General features: G+C 35.9%; 1 pseudogene; it reads left to right on the forward strand.

Moving 5' to 3' along the window:
- Nucleotides 1-9167: 9167 nt before the first annotated feature.
- LOC110583290 lies at nt 9168-10333 on the forward strand (annotated as a pseudogene).
- Nucleotides 10334-13832: the final 3499 nt, after the last annotated feature.

A 13832-nucleotide genomic window follows, 5' to 3' on the forward strand; every position in this document is an offset into this window, starting at 1 on the left:
TGGACTAGTTGAATCACTATATTGTACACCTGAAACAAATATAATACTGTACGTTAACTACACTGGAATTAAAATAAGATAAAAATAAAACAGAAAAAACTATCAATATTTTGCTATGCTTATTTTTGCTATTACCAACTCTTTTTTTTTTTTTTTTTTTAGATTTTAATTATTTATTTGACAGAGAGAGACACAGCGAGAGAGGGAACACAAGCAGGGGGAGTGGGAAAGGGAGAAGCAGGCCTCCCACAGAGCAGGGAGCCCGATGCGGGGCTCGATCCCAGGACCCCGGGATCGTGACCTGAGCTGAAGGCAGACGCTTAACGACTGAGCCACCCAGGCGCCCCTACCAACTCTTTTTTTTAAACAACACTAAGAAAAATTTAAAACATACAAAAAAGTTACAATATTTTAATCATGCTTTTGTGTATGTTTAGATATTTTCTTAACAATTTTAATTCCTTCAGGGTGCCTGGATGGCTCAGTCATTAAGCGTCTGCCTTCGGCTCGGGTCATGATCCCGGGGTCCTGGGATCGAGCCCCACATCGGGCTCCCTGCTCGGCGGGAGGCCTGCTTCTCCCTCTCCCGCTCCCCCTACTTGTGTTCCTGCTCTCGTTATCTCTCTCTGTCAAATAAATAAATAAAATCTTTAAAAAATAATAATAATTTTAATTCCTTCATAGGCATCCCATAGATGATCTAGCTAATTTTAAGTTCATTTTGAATTATTTAATTATTTCTGAATTATCTTTTAAATATATTAGAATAGATTAAGCAAGGCTATTCCAGAAAACTTTTTCTATCAGGTGTACTTACTAGGCTGAGGAAACCAAGGAAGGCTTCTCAATCACTTGTTCATGAATCATTCAAAATGAGACCATCTGAAACATATGAAATAAAATGTGGAGAACAAATCACTATGGGCAAAGTAGTATGTTGTGAAAAGGGAATTATCTAGCACTAAACCTCCATGATTTTATTATGCTTAGAAAATTTGTCCTGTGTTCTTAGATTGCTACATTGAAATGCCAGAAGGTTTGCTTCTCAGCATGCAGGCTCATGGAAACAGTGTAACTCTTGGTAATGTCTCCTGAAAATGCATACCTTGCTGAGGCACCAAATGTCCAGAGGGGTTCATTAATCACATTTGAGCTTTGTGAGTTAGGAAAAACATTCTCTTCCTTCCATCTTCCTTATCAAAACTCTATCTTATGGGCTGTCAACACACTGAATAGGTAAAATTTCATAATTTAATGTTTAAAGATGACAAAATGATGTTAAATTTGGATTGTCTTGGGGCATTTTTGTGTGTAATCTAACAATTTAACATTTTGACATCATTTAAACAACATATCTGGAGGAGTACTTTGTTCATGTAATTAGTACACCATCAGGCTGTTTCAATGTTTGAATCATCCAGCATTGTTTTTAAGAGAAGCTCACTGATAGTACAATATAACAAGTATCTTGGGGGGAAAATATGCCTTATACTTTTCATCCTTTACAAGAATAGAGTTTAGGAGTGGAGTTTTAGTAGTAGTAGGACTAGTAACTAAAACTTATTACAGGTCCCATTTCAGGTCCCAAATTTCAGGTCCCATTTCAGTTCCCAAATATCAGACTCTCATGTAATAGTCACAAAAACCCTATAAACTTAGTACTCTTATTGCCCTTTGCAGTTTGTATAGTATCCAGAACATCACTGTTAGTTAAAGTTTGTGAATAAATAAATGAATACATTGATGTGTAGGGGAATATCATATTTAGAAAGTTTCTGAAAAATATTTTACCTTTTCTAAAAAACTTCTTTTATCAATTGGATACATTAGAAGCATATGCTCCTAGGATAAGAATAAAGCATGTTGCAGTTTTTTTTTTTATTTCATGTTTCTAAGTATAAAATAACAATTGAATTGAATGATAGATAATCTCTATTTTGGCAACTTATGAGAAAATGATATGGTAAAATAATCAACCTTTGTTTTTGTAATATTATTCTTAAAACCGTGATATTCTGGTTACATAGGGTGATGACAAGATTTATGCTCTTGTGTTTTCTTCCATACTCTCTTTTCCTTTCTGTGGACATGGGGTTTTGGATTCAAATCACTAATTATTCTGCAATTGATAAGCTTAAATCTCTGGGGGTACAAACCATATAGCCTGGATCTAAAATTGAATCTCCTTTGGATTTTGTGATAACATTGACCCAGCCCAATTAAGTTAGGTAGATAATGCCTTTTTACTATCTGCCTTTGAGGCCTCTGCTCAGGTTTATTATTTCTGTCAGTGTTATTCCAGCTTTGATTCTTTGTGCAACTGATTCTTTTTTTTTTTTTTTTATTCTTATGTTAATCCCCATACATTACATCATTAGTTTTAGATGAAGTGTTCCATGATTCATTGTTTGTGCATAACACCCAGTGCTCCATGCAGAATGTGCCCTCCTCAATACCCACCACCAGGCTAACCCATCCTCCCACCCCCCCTCCCCTCTAGAACCCTGTTTGTTTTTCAGAGTCCATCGTCTCTCATGGTTCGTCTACCCCTCCGATTTCCCCCGCTTGTGCAACTGATTCTTTATGTGGCACATGTTAGGCTTAAATTCTTTTCCAAATGCTGCTGAGCAAACGTCCATATATATGTTGTGTTACTTTTTTTCTAGTTACAAAAGTAATATCTTCTTATTACAAAATGTCATATTACTTAAATTAAAATTGCTACCATATTTGTATGTATGTGTGTGTGTGTGTAATTGCATTTATATGTGATCAGACTGTAGATATTATTGCTAAGTTTTTTCTGTTTAACATCATGAACATCTTCTGTTGCCATTAATAATATTCTGCAGCATAAACTTAATGGTTATATAGTATTATGGAATTAAATTATTTGGATATATAATCCAATCTCATACTGTTGGATACTTAGTTTTTTCACCAGTTTACTTGTTGAAACAAAAGTCTGATGAACAGCCTTGTATACAAATTTCCATACTGAAAATATTTCTTTATTGGAAGTAATTTTCTAGGTCAAAACACATTCAGGCTTTTGTACAACCACCTTTAAATGTAGAAGTTTTTCTAATAGAGAATAATATTAAACTTCTTCGCAAACATTTTGTATACATGAAGAGCTTCAGGTGTTTGCATTAATTTATGGGTTAGCTCCTTGAATGTCACCTTTTATAAGAAATTTTTCATTCTTGTTTTTTGTGTATACCTTTGACTCCATTATTTACAGAGTGATTCTCCCTGGAGATAACCACGACAGGTTTCCAGGTTATCTCGTGACTTGATGAAAATTGCAATTCTTCCATCTCTACTGTCTTACTCCATTTACCTAGCAGAACTTTTCTGGCAAACAAGATATCTAACATTTTTCCAAGCAAATTACTATCAGATATTTCCTGTGATAAGCTTAAAATAAGACCTGAACTTGCCAATATAAACATCTTTCTGTAATATGCATTTTTTGCTTTGTAATCAAAATTAAATTTTCTTGTTTTACCTTTTTCTAGGAAAAATGAAGACTGTGCAGCAAAAGTCACTGGTTCTGTATACTTCATAGCAAACAATACTTCTGGCAAACACACTCATAGTTAACCACCTGATCAGTTGCTAAGTCTCAAGCTGTGAATGCTGCAAATGTATATTAACTGATTTATATCACCAGCTTGTGTAGGATAATTAATTATTTGATCAACACTCTCTAGGCCAAGTAACCCCAGCAACAAATTTCACAAGTTGGTTCCCAATGACTTAACAGATTGAGCCAGTGTTTTGCTGAGGTCTTTTTATAGATTGGGCACTAGACTCAGCATTTTCACTGAGGATATCTCACAACATTCTAATAAGTTGTGGCAGGCAATCTTATACCCAAATTACTGATGAGGAAACTGAGCTCAGTGAGGTTAATTAACTTGTTGAAGTCACGATCTATAAAGTTGAGCCCTGGGAATGGAGCACAGATCCTTTAACTCTAAAGTTACTGCTTTTCCCACTACCCTCTGTACAAAGTATTTTGTTTACATGTGTTTCATTCTTAGAAAATATGTACTGAATTTTAACTTACTGCAGGCTTTGGGCTTAGTACTGGGAAATGAAAAAGGGTAAAATTAATTAATTAATGAGATGATAATAAGTAAAGTATATGGACCCTAGTTTCTTAGAGTGAACTGTCTGGAAGGGAGACAAATATTAATCAAATTCCTCAAAGAACGTAAATGACAAGTATTCCTTAGACCTACATAAAGAAAGGAAGATTACCATAAAAGGAATAATTGAAGGTAAAATTTTAAAAAAACTCTTATTTCTCTTATTTTTAATTGCTCTAACAGACAGTAATATGTTCAAAGTAATAGCAACAATGTATTTGAGTATGTATGCTTAATTGGATGACAGCAATGACACAGGAATGGGAGGGAGGGATTAGCAATAGTTGGTTATAAAGTAATTGCACTACCTGCGAAGTGGTACAGTGTTATTTGAAGGTGAACTTGGGTTAGTTGCAAATGTATATTGCAAACTCTAGGGCAATCCCTAAAAAAAGTTAAAAAAAGAAATATAATTGATATGCAGAAAAAAGAAGAAAAATTAGAATCATAAAATGCTCATTTAAAACTATAAAAGGGGGGCACCTGGGTGGCTCCGTTGGTTAAGCATCTGCCTTAGGCTTGGGTCATGATCCTGGGGTCCTGGGATCGAGCCCCGCATCAGGTGGGGAGGTAGGGAGTCTGCTTCTCCCTCTCCCTCTACCCCCCACCCCAGTGCTCTGTCTCTTTCTCATATAAATAAATAAAATCTTTTTTATTTTATTTTATTTTTTTAAAGATTTTATTTATTTATTTGAGACAGAGAGAATGAGAGACAGAGAGCATGAGAGGGAGGAGGGTCAGAGGGAGAAGCAGACTCCCTGCCGAGCAGGGAGCCTGATGCGGGACTCGATCCCGGGACTCCAGGATCATGACCTGAGCCGAAGGCAGTCGCTTAACCAACTGAGCCACCCAGGCACCCTAAATAAATAAAATCTTTAAAAAATTAAAATAAAACTACAAAAGGCACAAAAAGAGTGGAAGACAAAGATAGGAACAAAGAAGAAGGACAACAAAGAGAAAACAGTAACAAATATGGTAACTATTAATCCAACTATATCAATAATTAAAACTTCAATAGTCTAAATAAATTAGTTAAAAGACTGAGACTGTCAGAGTAGATAAAAAAAGACTCAACTATATGTTGTTTAGAAGAAACCCACTTTAAATAAAAAGACACACATAGAAATGGTTTGGGGAAAACTGGACAATTACATGGAAATGAATGAAACTGGACGACTTTCTTACACCTAAAAATAAACTCAAAATGTATTACAGACCTAAATGTGAGACCTGAAATCATAAAATCCTAGGAGAGAACCTAGTCAGTCATTTCTCTGAGTCGGCTATAGCAACACTTTTTTAGATAAAAATCCTAAGGCAAAGGAAACAAAAGCAAAAAATAAATTATTGGGACTATATCAAAATAAAAAGATTCTGCATAGCAAAGGAAACAATCAGCAAAAGAAAAAAACAACCTACTGAATGAGAGAAGATATTTGCAAATGACAGATCCAATAAAGGGTTACTATCTAAAATATATAAAGAACTTACACAATGCAACACCAAAAAACCAAATAATCCAGTTAAAAATGGGCAGGGGAGTGCCTGGGTGGCTCAGTCCATTAAATATCTGACTCTTGATTTTGGCTCGGGTCATGATCTTGGGATTGTGGGATTGAGCTCTGTATTGCACTCCATGCTGGGCATGGAGCCTGCTTGGGATTTTCTCTCTTCCTTTCCCTCTGACTCTCTCCTCCCTCACTTAAAAAAAAATGGGCAGAAGACATGAACAGACATTTCTCCAAAAAGACATACATATACATGAAAAGATGCTCAACATAGAGCCAACAGACCCATGAAAAGATGCTCAACATCACTCATCATCAGGGAAATGCAAATCAGAGCTAGAAGACTATAGATCAATGCTAACAAAATTCTGATGGAAAATAATTTCCAACCAAATCCTACATCTAGCTGAATTTCCACTCAAGAACAAAGAAAGAATAGAGATATTTGAAAGCATGGAATGTTTTTAAAAATTTACTTCTTGTGTACTCCTTCTTAGCAAACTGGTGAAGAATTTGTTCTGTTATTATGAAGGTATAAACCAAATGTGAAGAAAACATGGCATCCACAAAACAGGGAATTCAATACAAAAGATAATTCAACACAAGAGAGGTAAAATAATTCTAAGTATGATAGTGAAGGGAGTTCCAAGCAGAACAGCTGTATAGCTGACTGAGAGGACAATCATTGGCAGATGTTTCCAAAAGGACTTTTTTCCCCCCAAAGTTTATGCATTCCAATGATTTGAAGAAATGAGAATTTTTATTTTGAATTATTGGTATCACCATTAAATCCCTGAAAATTACATGAGTGTTTGCATTATTTAACATCTATGTAGTGTTTATTAAATCTTTGCCACTGTTTTAAGCTGTTTTTTATTTTTTTACATGTATTGATTCATTAAACTCACGTTAGTTCTCTGTTATAAATGTTATTTTTTACCCTGAGAATTTAGATTGCTGTTTAGTGGCAGAGTTAGGATTTGACCTTAGGAAGTCTACTGCAGATTCTGTGCTGTGAACCACCACCTATCTCCTTCTCATCCAGTCACAGCTTGTATTGAAATCTGCCCTATTATAAGAATGTAGTCAACAGTTTTTTTTTTTTTCTTTCTAATTTTGGACTGCTCAATGGATCTGAGAGTTAAGATTGTGACTTGTGCTGCTTTATAGGTATGTAAAAATTGAGTCTTATTGTTGAGTTTTAGCAGAAATGTTATATATATTTTGCCTTCAATGTTAAAGAGAAGGAAATTAGTAAGTGCAGCCAACTTCCAGGGGTGGTTTTATAAAACAGCAGAATGTTTTATTGCTTCCAACATTACATTTCAATTTTAAGCATTTAACAATCTTTATTATAGATGAAAGTGATTAGAACAAAGACATTCTATAGTTTGCTCTTGGGATTCAAGGTAGAATTATTTTATATTGAAGTCACAGAAGTCAGTGTTACAATGGAGTCCTAGTATAATAAATGTCTACATCTGCAGTTAAATTAGTTGAGAGCACTTTTTGTCTATTAAAGAAGCCTAACTAGGAGTTTGCATCTGACACTAACTAGCTCTGTCAACTTATGAGCCAAACCAATTGTTTGATTTGTACTCCATGGTTAACCAACATTTCTCTGCACCTATGGAGTATAATTGGGGGTAATAATAATAATACTCTCTTCAAGGGTTGTTTTATGGTTTTGAAGAGGCTGAACACACATTGATGGATTATGAAATATTCAACAGAGCATATGAATAAGTGCATATTATTTTTTTTCTGGACCAAAAATGCTGAAAACTAATGTAGCAGACAGGTTACTAACAAGGATTATTCTTGCTCTGGAAGAATTCACACTTTCATGAGGAAAAAACAAACAAACAGAACACAACTGCAAAGCAATATGAAAATTGCTAAAATAGGAGTAAGTGCAAACATCTATTGAACACAGAGACAAGAATCCCCAACTCAATATATCCCTAGTCTACTGATTTTCCCACTCTCCTAAACAAATGTCATCACCTTAAATTCCCAATACCTGTTAACATTTCCACTCTGTCAGCTGATAAGCTTGCTTTTTTAATTAAAACAAAGACAATGCCAAGGCCACCATTGCCATATGAAGTCAATCCAGGTGCTCTGCCAATATGTCTGTTTTCATAATTGAGCTATCCATGGTCATATCTAAATCCAGTTCTCTCTGTGGGCATTATGATCCCATTCCTTCTTGAATCAAAGAGAACATGACTCCAGTAACATAAAATATATGTCATGTCTTCATTCCTCCTCTCAGAAACAAAACCTTTTCTTGAAGCCACTCTACCAAATGGCTACTGCTTGATTTTTTCCCTTTGTAGCAATAGTCCTCAAAAGAGTTACCTACCTTCACTCTCTCTAATCCCTCTTCTCACATTGTCTCTTCAACAAGCTCCAACACACTAATCTCCAATCACTCCACTGAAACTTTACTCCTTACTGGTGACTTTGTTTTGCTAAATCCTATGGACAAATATCAGTTCTCCTCTTGCTTAACCTGTCAACAGCATTTGACACAATATGTCCTTCTTAAAATAACCTTCTTCACTTGACTCACAGCTTATTTTTTACACATTCTCATCATTTTTTCCTTCTCATGCCTCTTGGCCCATTCCTCACCATCTTTGTTACCTCTTAACTTTGGAGCCCTCTCCTCTCCCCCTGGGCTTGGTTCCTGTTCCTTTTCGATTCTCTCTCTCCAAACTCATATCCACGCTCTTGTCACCTCATTTCAACTCATTGTTATGTATACCACCTGTATATCTCCAATCCCACATTTATATTTCCACTCAGGACCTCTCACTTGACCACCAAGCCCAAAGGCACATTATTTTAAAACTAAGGTTAAGCTTTGACTCCTTACTTGCATGAGTCACTTTCAGGGTTCTGGGTCTATGTAGTGGTCTAGCAATGTGATCATATGGGCAACCATTTTTGTAAAATGTGCATTCACAAGAAAAAAACTGAAAAGACAGTTTCAGTAACATATTATGAAGGGATTTTTCTGTAGTTTAAGGCAAATGGAAAATAATAGGATAGAAATGTGTCAAAAATTAGTAATTCGCTACAAACTGGACGTTTGCATCAGTGCTATATGAATGGAGAGGCCTTTGTATTTCTGACATGTAACTATCCTTCCATGACAGCCGAATACTTGGGAACACATAAAATTTGAGATGATTCAAAAGGCTTATATTTTTACATACAAATGATCAGTAAATAATGGGAACATACAGTATGTTCAACATATTCCTTGAAGTACTTATGAATTCATTCAATTGATCATTTAATAACTATTAATTCAGTGCATACTATATTCAAAGCACCACACTTATGAAGGAATGTCCATACATGTCTCTCAAGGAGTTTTATCAAGGAGTTTATAAATCTGTTGAGATAATAAAATATAGATACATAAGCCTCTCACTAGGCATCCTCATGAGAGTAACATTGTTGTTAAGCCCTGTGTGGCAATCCCTGATGCACTGCTGTGATATCCAGGGAAGACATGGAGACCTGGAAATCCAACTACTTCCTTAAAATCATTCAACTTCTTTTATTTTAAGATTTATTTATGAGAGAGAGAGAGCGTGCACGTGAGTGGGGGGGGGGGCAGAGGGAGAGAATCTTCAAGCAGATTTCCCACTGAGTGGGAAGCCGGACTCAGGGCTTTGTCTCACTACCCATGAGATCATGACCTGAGCCAAAACCAAGAGCTGGACGCTTAACCAACTGAGTCACCCAGGTGTCCCCAGATCATCTAACTTTTCAATGATTATCCAAGATGCTTCATTGTGGGAGTAGACAACAGGGCTCCAAGCAGATGCAGCAGATTGGGATGTCCCTTCTTGGGAAGGCTGTGGTGCTACAGGCAAGAACATCATGATTTGCAAGGCCATCTGAGGGCATCTGTAGAACATCCCAGCTCTGGAGAAACTGTCACCTCATATCCAGGGGGATGTGGGCTTTGTGTTCACCAAGAAGGACCTCACTGAGATCAGGGTCATGCTGCTGGACAATAAGGTGCCAGCAGCTGCTCAAGCTGGTGTCATAACCCCACAGGAGGTCAATGTACCAGCCCAGAACACTCATATGGTGCTAAAGAAGTCCTCTTCCTTCCAGGCTTTTTAAATCACCATTCCTAAATCTCCAGGGGAACCACTGAAATACTGAGTGATGTGCAACTGATTAAGACTGGAGACAAAGTGGGAGCCAGCAAAGCCATACTACTGAACATCTCCCCCTTCTCCTTTGGGCTGATCATCCAGCAGGCGTTTGACAACAGCAGCATGTACAACCCTGAAGTGCTTGCATCACAGAAGAAACTGCATTCTTAGTTCCTGGAGGGTTCTTGCCATGTTGCTAGTGTATATTTGCAGACTGATTGTCCCATTGTTGCATCAGTACCCTGTTCTATTATCAGTGGATACAAATGGGTTCTGTCTTTGTGGAAGCTGATTATACATGCTCACCTGCTGAAAAGATCAAGCCCTTCTTGGCTGCTACTCCAGTGGCAGCCATTCCTGTGGCCACTGCCACCACAGCTGCTCTGACTATTGCTCTGCAGCTGCTGCCCCAGGCAAGGTTGAAACAAAAGAAGAGTCAGAGGAATCCCGTGAGGCTATGGGATTTGGTCTCTTTGACTGATCACCGAAAAAGCAACCAACTCAACCAACTTATTCATGAGACAAGGAAATAAAGGCTTACTTCTCTTTAAGAAAATAAAGTGTAGATGTATAAGTAGTACAAGGCAATATATGAGAATAATTAGATCACATGTTTAGGAACTGATATAACAATAAAGCAAAGATCCTCTGAGGAAAAGTCAGTGGACAATTGCTTTGTTTAAAGTAGAGAGTTGAAAAAAGAGTAGCGGAAGATTTTATTAACCATTCAGGTAGGGCAAGAGCACACAGGACCTTGGCAGAGTGGTTAAAATGGATTTTTCTTGGGGCGCCGGGGTCGCTCAGTCAGTTAAGCATCTGACTTTTGATTTTGGCTCAGTTCGTGATCTCAGGGTCGTGAGATAGAGCTCCGCGTTGGGCTGTGTGCTGGGCGTGGAACCAGCTTAAGATTCTCTCTCTCTCCTTCTCCCTCTGCCCCTCCCCCACCACTCTAATTTTTTTTTAAAAAGGGATTTTTTTTTTTCTTGAAGAGATAAACCTTCCTTAATAGTTGTGTAAAAAGATGTATTTTTTCCATTAAAATAGAAATATTTTCAAAAGTTAGATAACCAGAAAAATTAGCTATCTAAAAAATTAGCTATCTAAAAGTTAGATAACCAGAAAAATTAGCTATCTAAAAATTAGCTGCTTATTTCTGGGAGAGTTCACTTTAAATACCAAAAATGTTAAGAATATAAGTATATCTGTTTAAAGGATAAGTAAAAGCTGTAACTGAAAGTCACATGCTGTGGAGAGAGGTTTTTTCTTTACTCTTTATAAGAAAAAAAGATATAAGAATGTTTCCAAGATGATAAGAAAAGTTTCCTATTGGGAAAAGAGAGAGGGGGCTTTGTTGTTTCTTCTACAGAAAATTGAAAGAGCAGAAGTTGAGTTGCTATTGAATTCTTTCACTAAAATTTGACTGTAACTCATACCTCTCTCCTGGCCCTGGGTAAAGAATTAAAGATCAGATAGAATCCTCATAGTCTGTTAATTGAGGTCCAGAAATCATTCAAATAAAAATTCAAGTAAATGATGAAATTGTGTTTGTGTTTTGTGGAAGATTGCTCTGTCAAAGGGAGCCAGGTCAAGACTGGAGGCAAGGATAGCAGTAAAATTTTGACCTAATTCATGGGGAAAATAGTGAGAATTTAAAATAAGGAGATGATTGCTTGAATAAAAACATTTAACATTTATTAGAATCTTATTATATGCAAGGATAGTCTAAGTGAATTACAAATAATTTGGTCAAGGTTGAATGCATTTAACAAAGCTGAGATTGGAACCCCTGCAGTCTGGTTCCAGACATGTACCACTAACCATTGAACTGAACTGTTTCTAAACATAGAATGGAATGAAAGGGTTTTTTTTTTTTTTTTAAGAAATGCTATTTAAAAAATAAACAGAATTTTATTATTAGAAATTTAAACTAAAAAAACCTAGTGGCTTTGGCACAATTATTGCCTTATGAGTATGAGACATTTGTTTGAATTGTGATATCTAGCAGCCTTCTCTCAACTATTTAACTTTTAAATTTCTCTAATTCTCAGTCATATCATTGGTAAAACTGGAATAATAATACCTATTTTGTAGAGATGTGTGTGTGTGTGTGTGTGTGTAAGGACTAGCTCACAGTATATATGTATATGGCATGTGATGCGGCTGCTGATTGATGATTCTAAGCCTGGATAGCAGAATAAATTATGGCATTATTGTAGAATATACAAGATTAAGAAAGATAATGTATTGGAGAAGTTGTTGAGACTTTCACAGATATAATAAATTATTTATTATTTCATTTGTTTAAATTGTGAACAAATCTCTCTTAGTGAAAGAGGAAAAAAAAAAAACAAGGAAACACATAAAACAAAAAGAGAGAAGTTAATGAAAGCAGAATTCAAGCAATCATTTTAAAGCACACTCCAGTTTCTCTTTTAACCTTAAAAAGCTAGGGCCTGGGAAGGATGGGAGATATTGTAAGATAGAGTTTGTTCCTATTGGGACAGGTGTAAAGAATAAATCTTATAAAGTAAAAACAAGAAATAGTATTCTTTGTGAAATAGATAATATCCAATTCCTATTTACTCAGGGATGAGTGAATTCTGTTGAGGTCGGCATATCTCTCACCCCCAGAGGTTACTTGTTAAATTGAATGACACTGTCAAACCATGTAACCAGTTTTCATACATTTGCATTTACTGTACCAATAGCTGTTAAAATGCTGTATGGATGACTAATAAAAAGGTGAGAGAGAAAAGAAGTCATCACTGGACATATTAATAATAGAAGATTTGGTTTATGAGGAAGGATAAAAGGGAGAATAAGGAATAGCACTCTTGGTACAATTCCCTTGAAAAACAAGAAATAACAGTTAAAAAAAATGAGGAAGAAGGCCATGTTGTGAGATAGGAAAGCAGAAAAGAAATGCCATTTTGTCAAGGCCAGTAATATAAGTAGGAATCCTAGTTCGAAAAAGAATATTCCAGAGTGGAAGGGATAGGGGTGATATCCCTTAGACTTTCCTTAAAGTATCTCATATTTTAGATTTGACTTTGAAAACATGGAAATATTTTGCATAATTAGGAAACAACATCAAAGCAAAACGAGACAAAAAAAAACAACCTCTAAAAATTGTAAGCAAATGAGGCAAATAAACCTAACTGTATGACATTGTGGCTTAAATAGAGGAACTTGAAATAGAAATTTAAGATAAGGAATTGACTTATACATCCTCATGAGATTTATATCTTAAGGTCAAACAAACTGCAAAAAACAAACAAAAACCCCCCAAAACCAACAAAAAAAACCTTAAACTGATTTTTGTGATCATGTAGTTATTAATATTAAAACATTGGCATGTTGATTCTGAAAGTATGTGCATGCATATACATATGTACACATTTGGGTAAGGAATTACCTTAATAGAAGTTTCTTATTACTGTTACAATAAATTTACCACAAATTTAGAGGTTTAAAACCACACAAATTTGTTATCTTGTACTTCTGGAGGTCCGAAGTCTAAAATAGTTTCACAAGGCTGCTTCCTTCTGGAAACCCTAGGAGAGAATCTGTTTCCTTGCCTTTTCCAGTTCTGGAAGTCACTTACATTCCCTGTTCATGAATACTTCTTCCATATTCAAAGACAACAGCATGACAACTTCTAATGTCCCTTTCTCTATCTGTCCCTTTGCTTCTGGCATCACATTGTGTTCTGTGTGTGTAAGACTCTTTTGCCTCTTTCTTATAAGGATCCCTGTGGTTATAATGGACTCACCTGGATAATCTAGGATAATCTTCCCATCTCAAGATTCTTAATCACATCTGAAAAGTCCCTTTTGCTGGATATGGTAATTTATTCACAGGTTCCGGGGATTAAGACAAACATTATTGAGGGGACATTATTCAGTCTACTACAACAGGGGACTAAGAGTTTTAGTATATATGTGATGTATGTAAATAAATAAATAAAGTTAGATTTATTG

This window comes from Neomonachus schauinslandi, chromosome 8, assembly GCF_002201575.2.
Source record: "Neomonachus schauinslandi chromosome 8, ASM220157v2, whole genome shotgun sequence".
NCBI classification, from domain to species: Eukaryota; Metazoa; Chordata; class Mammalia; order Carnivora; family Phocidae; genus Neomonachus; species Neomonachus schauinslandi.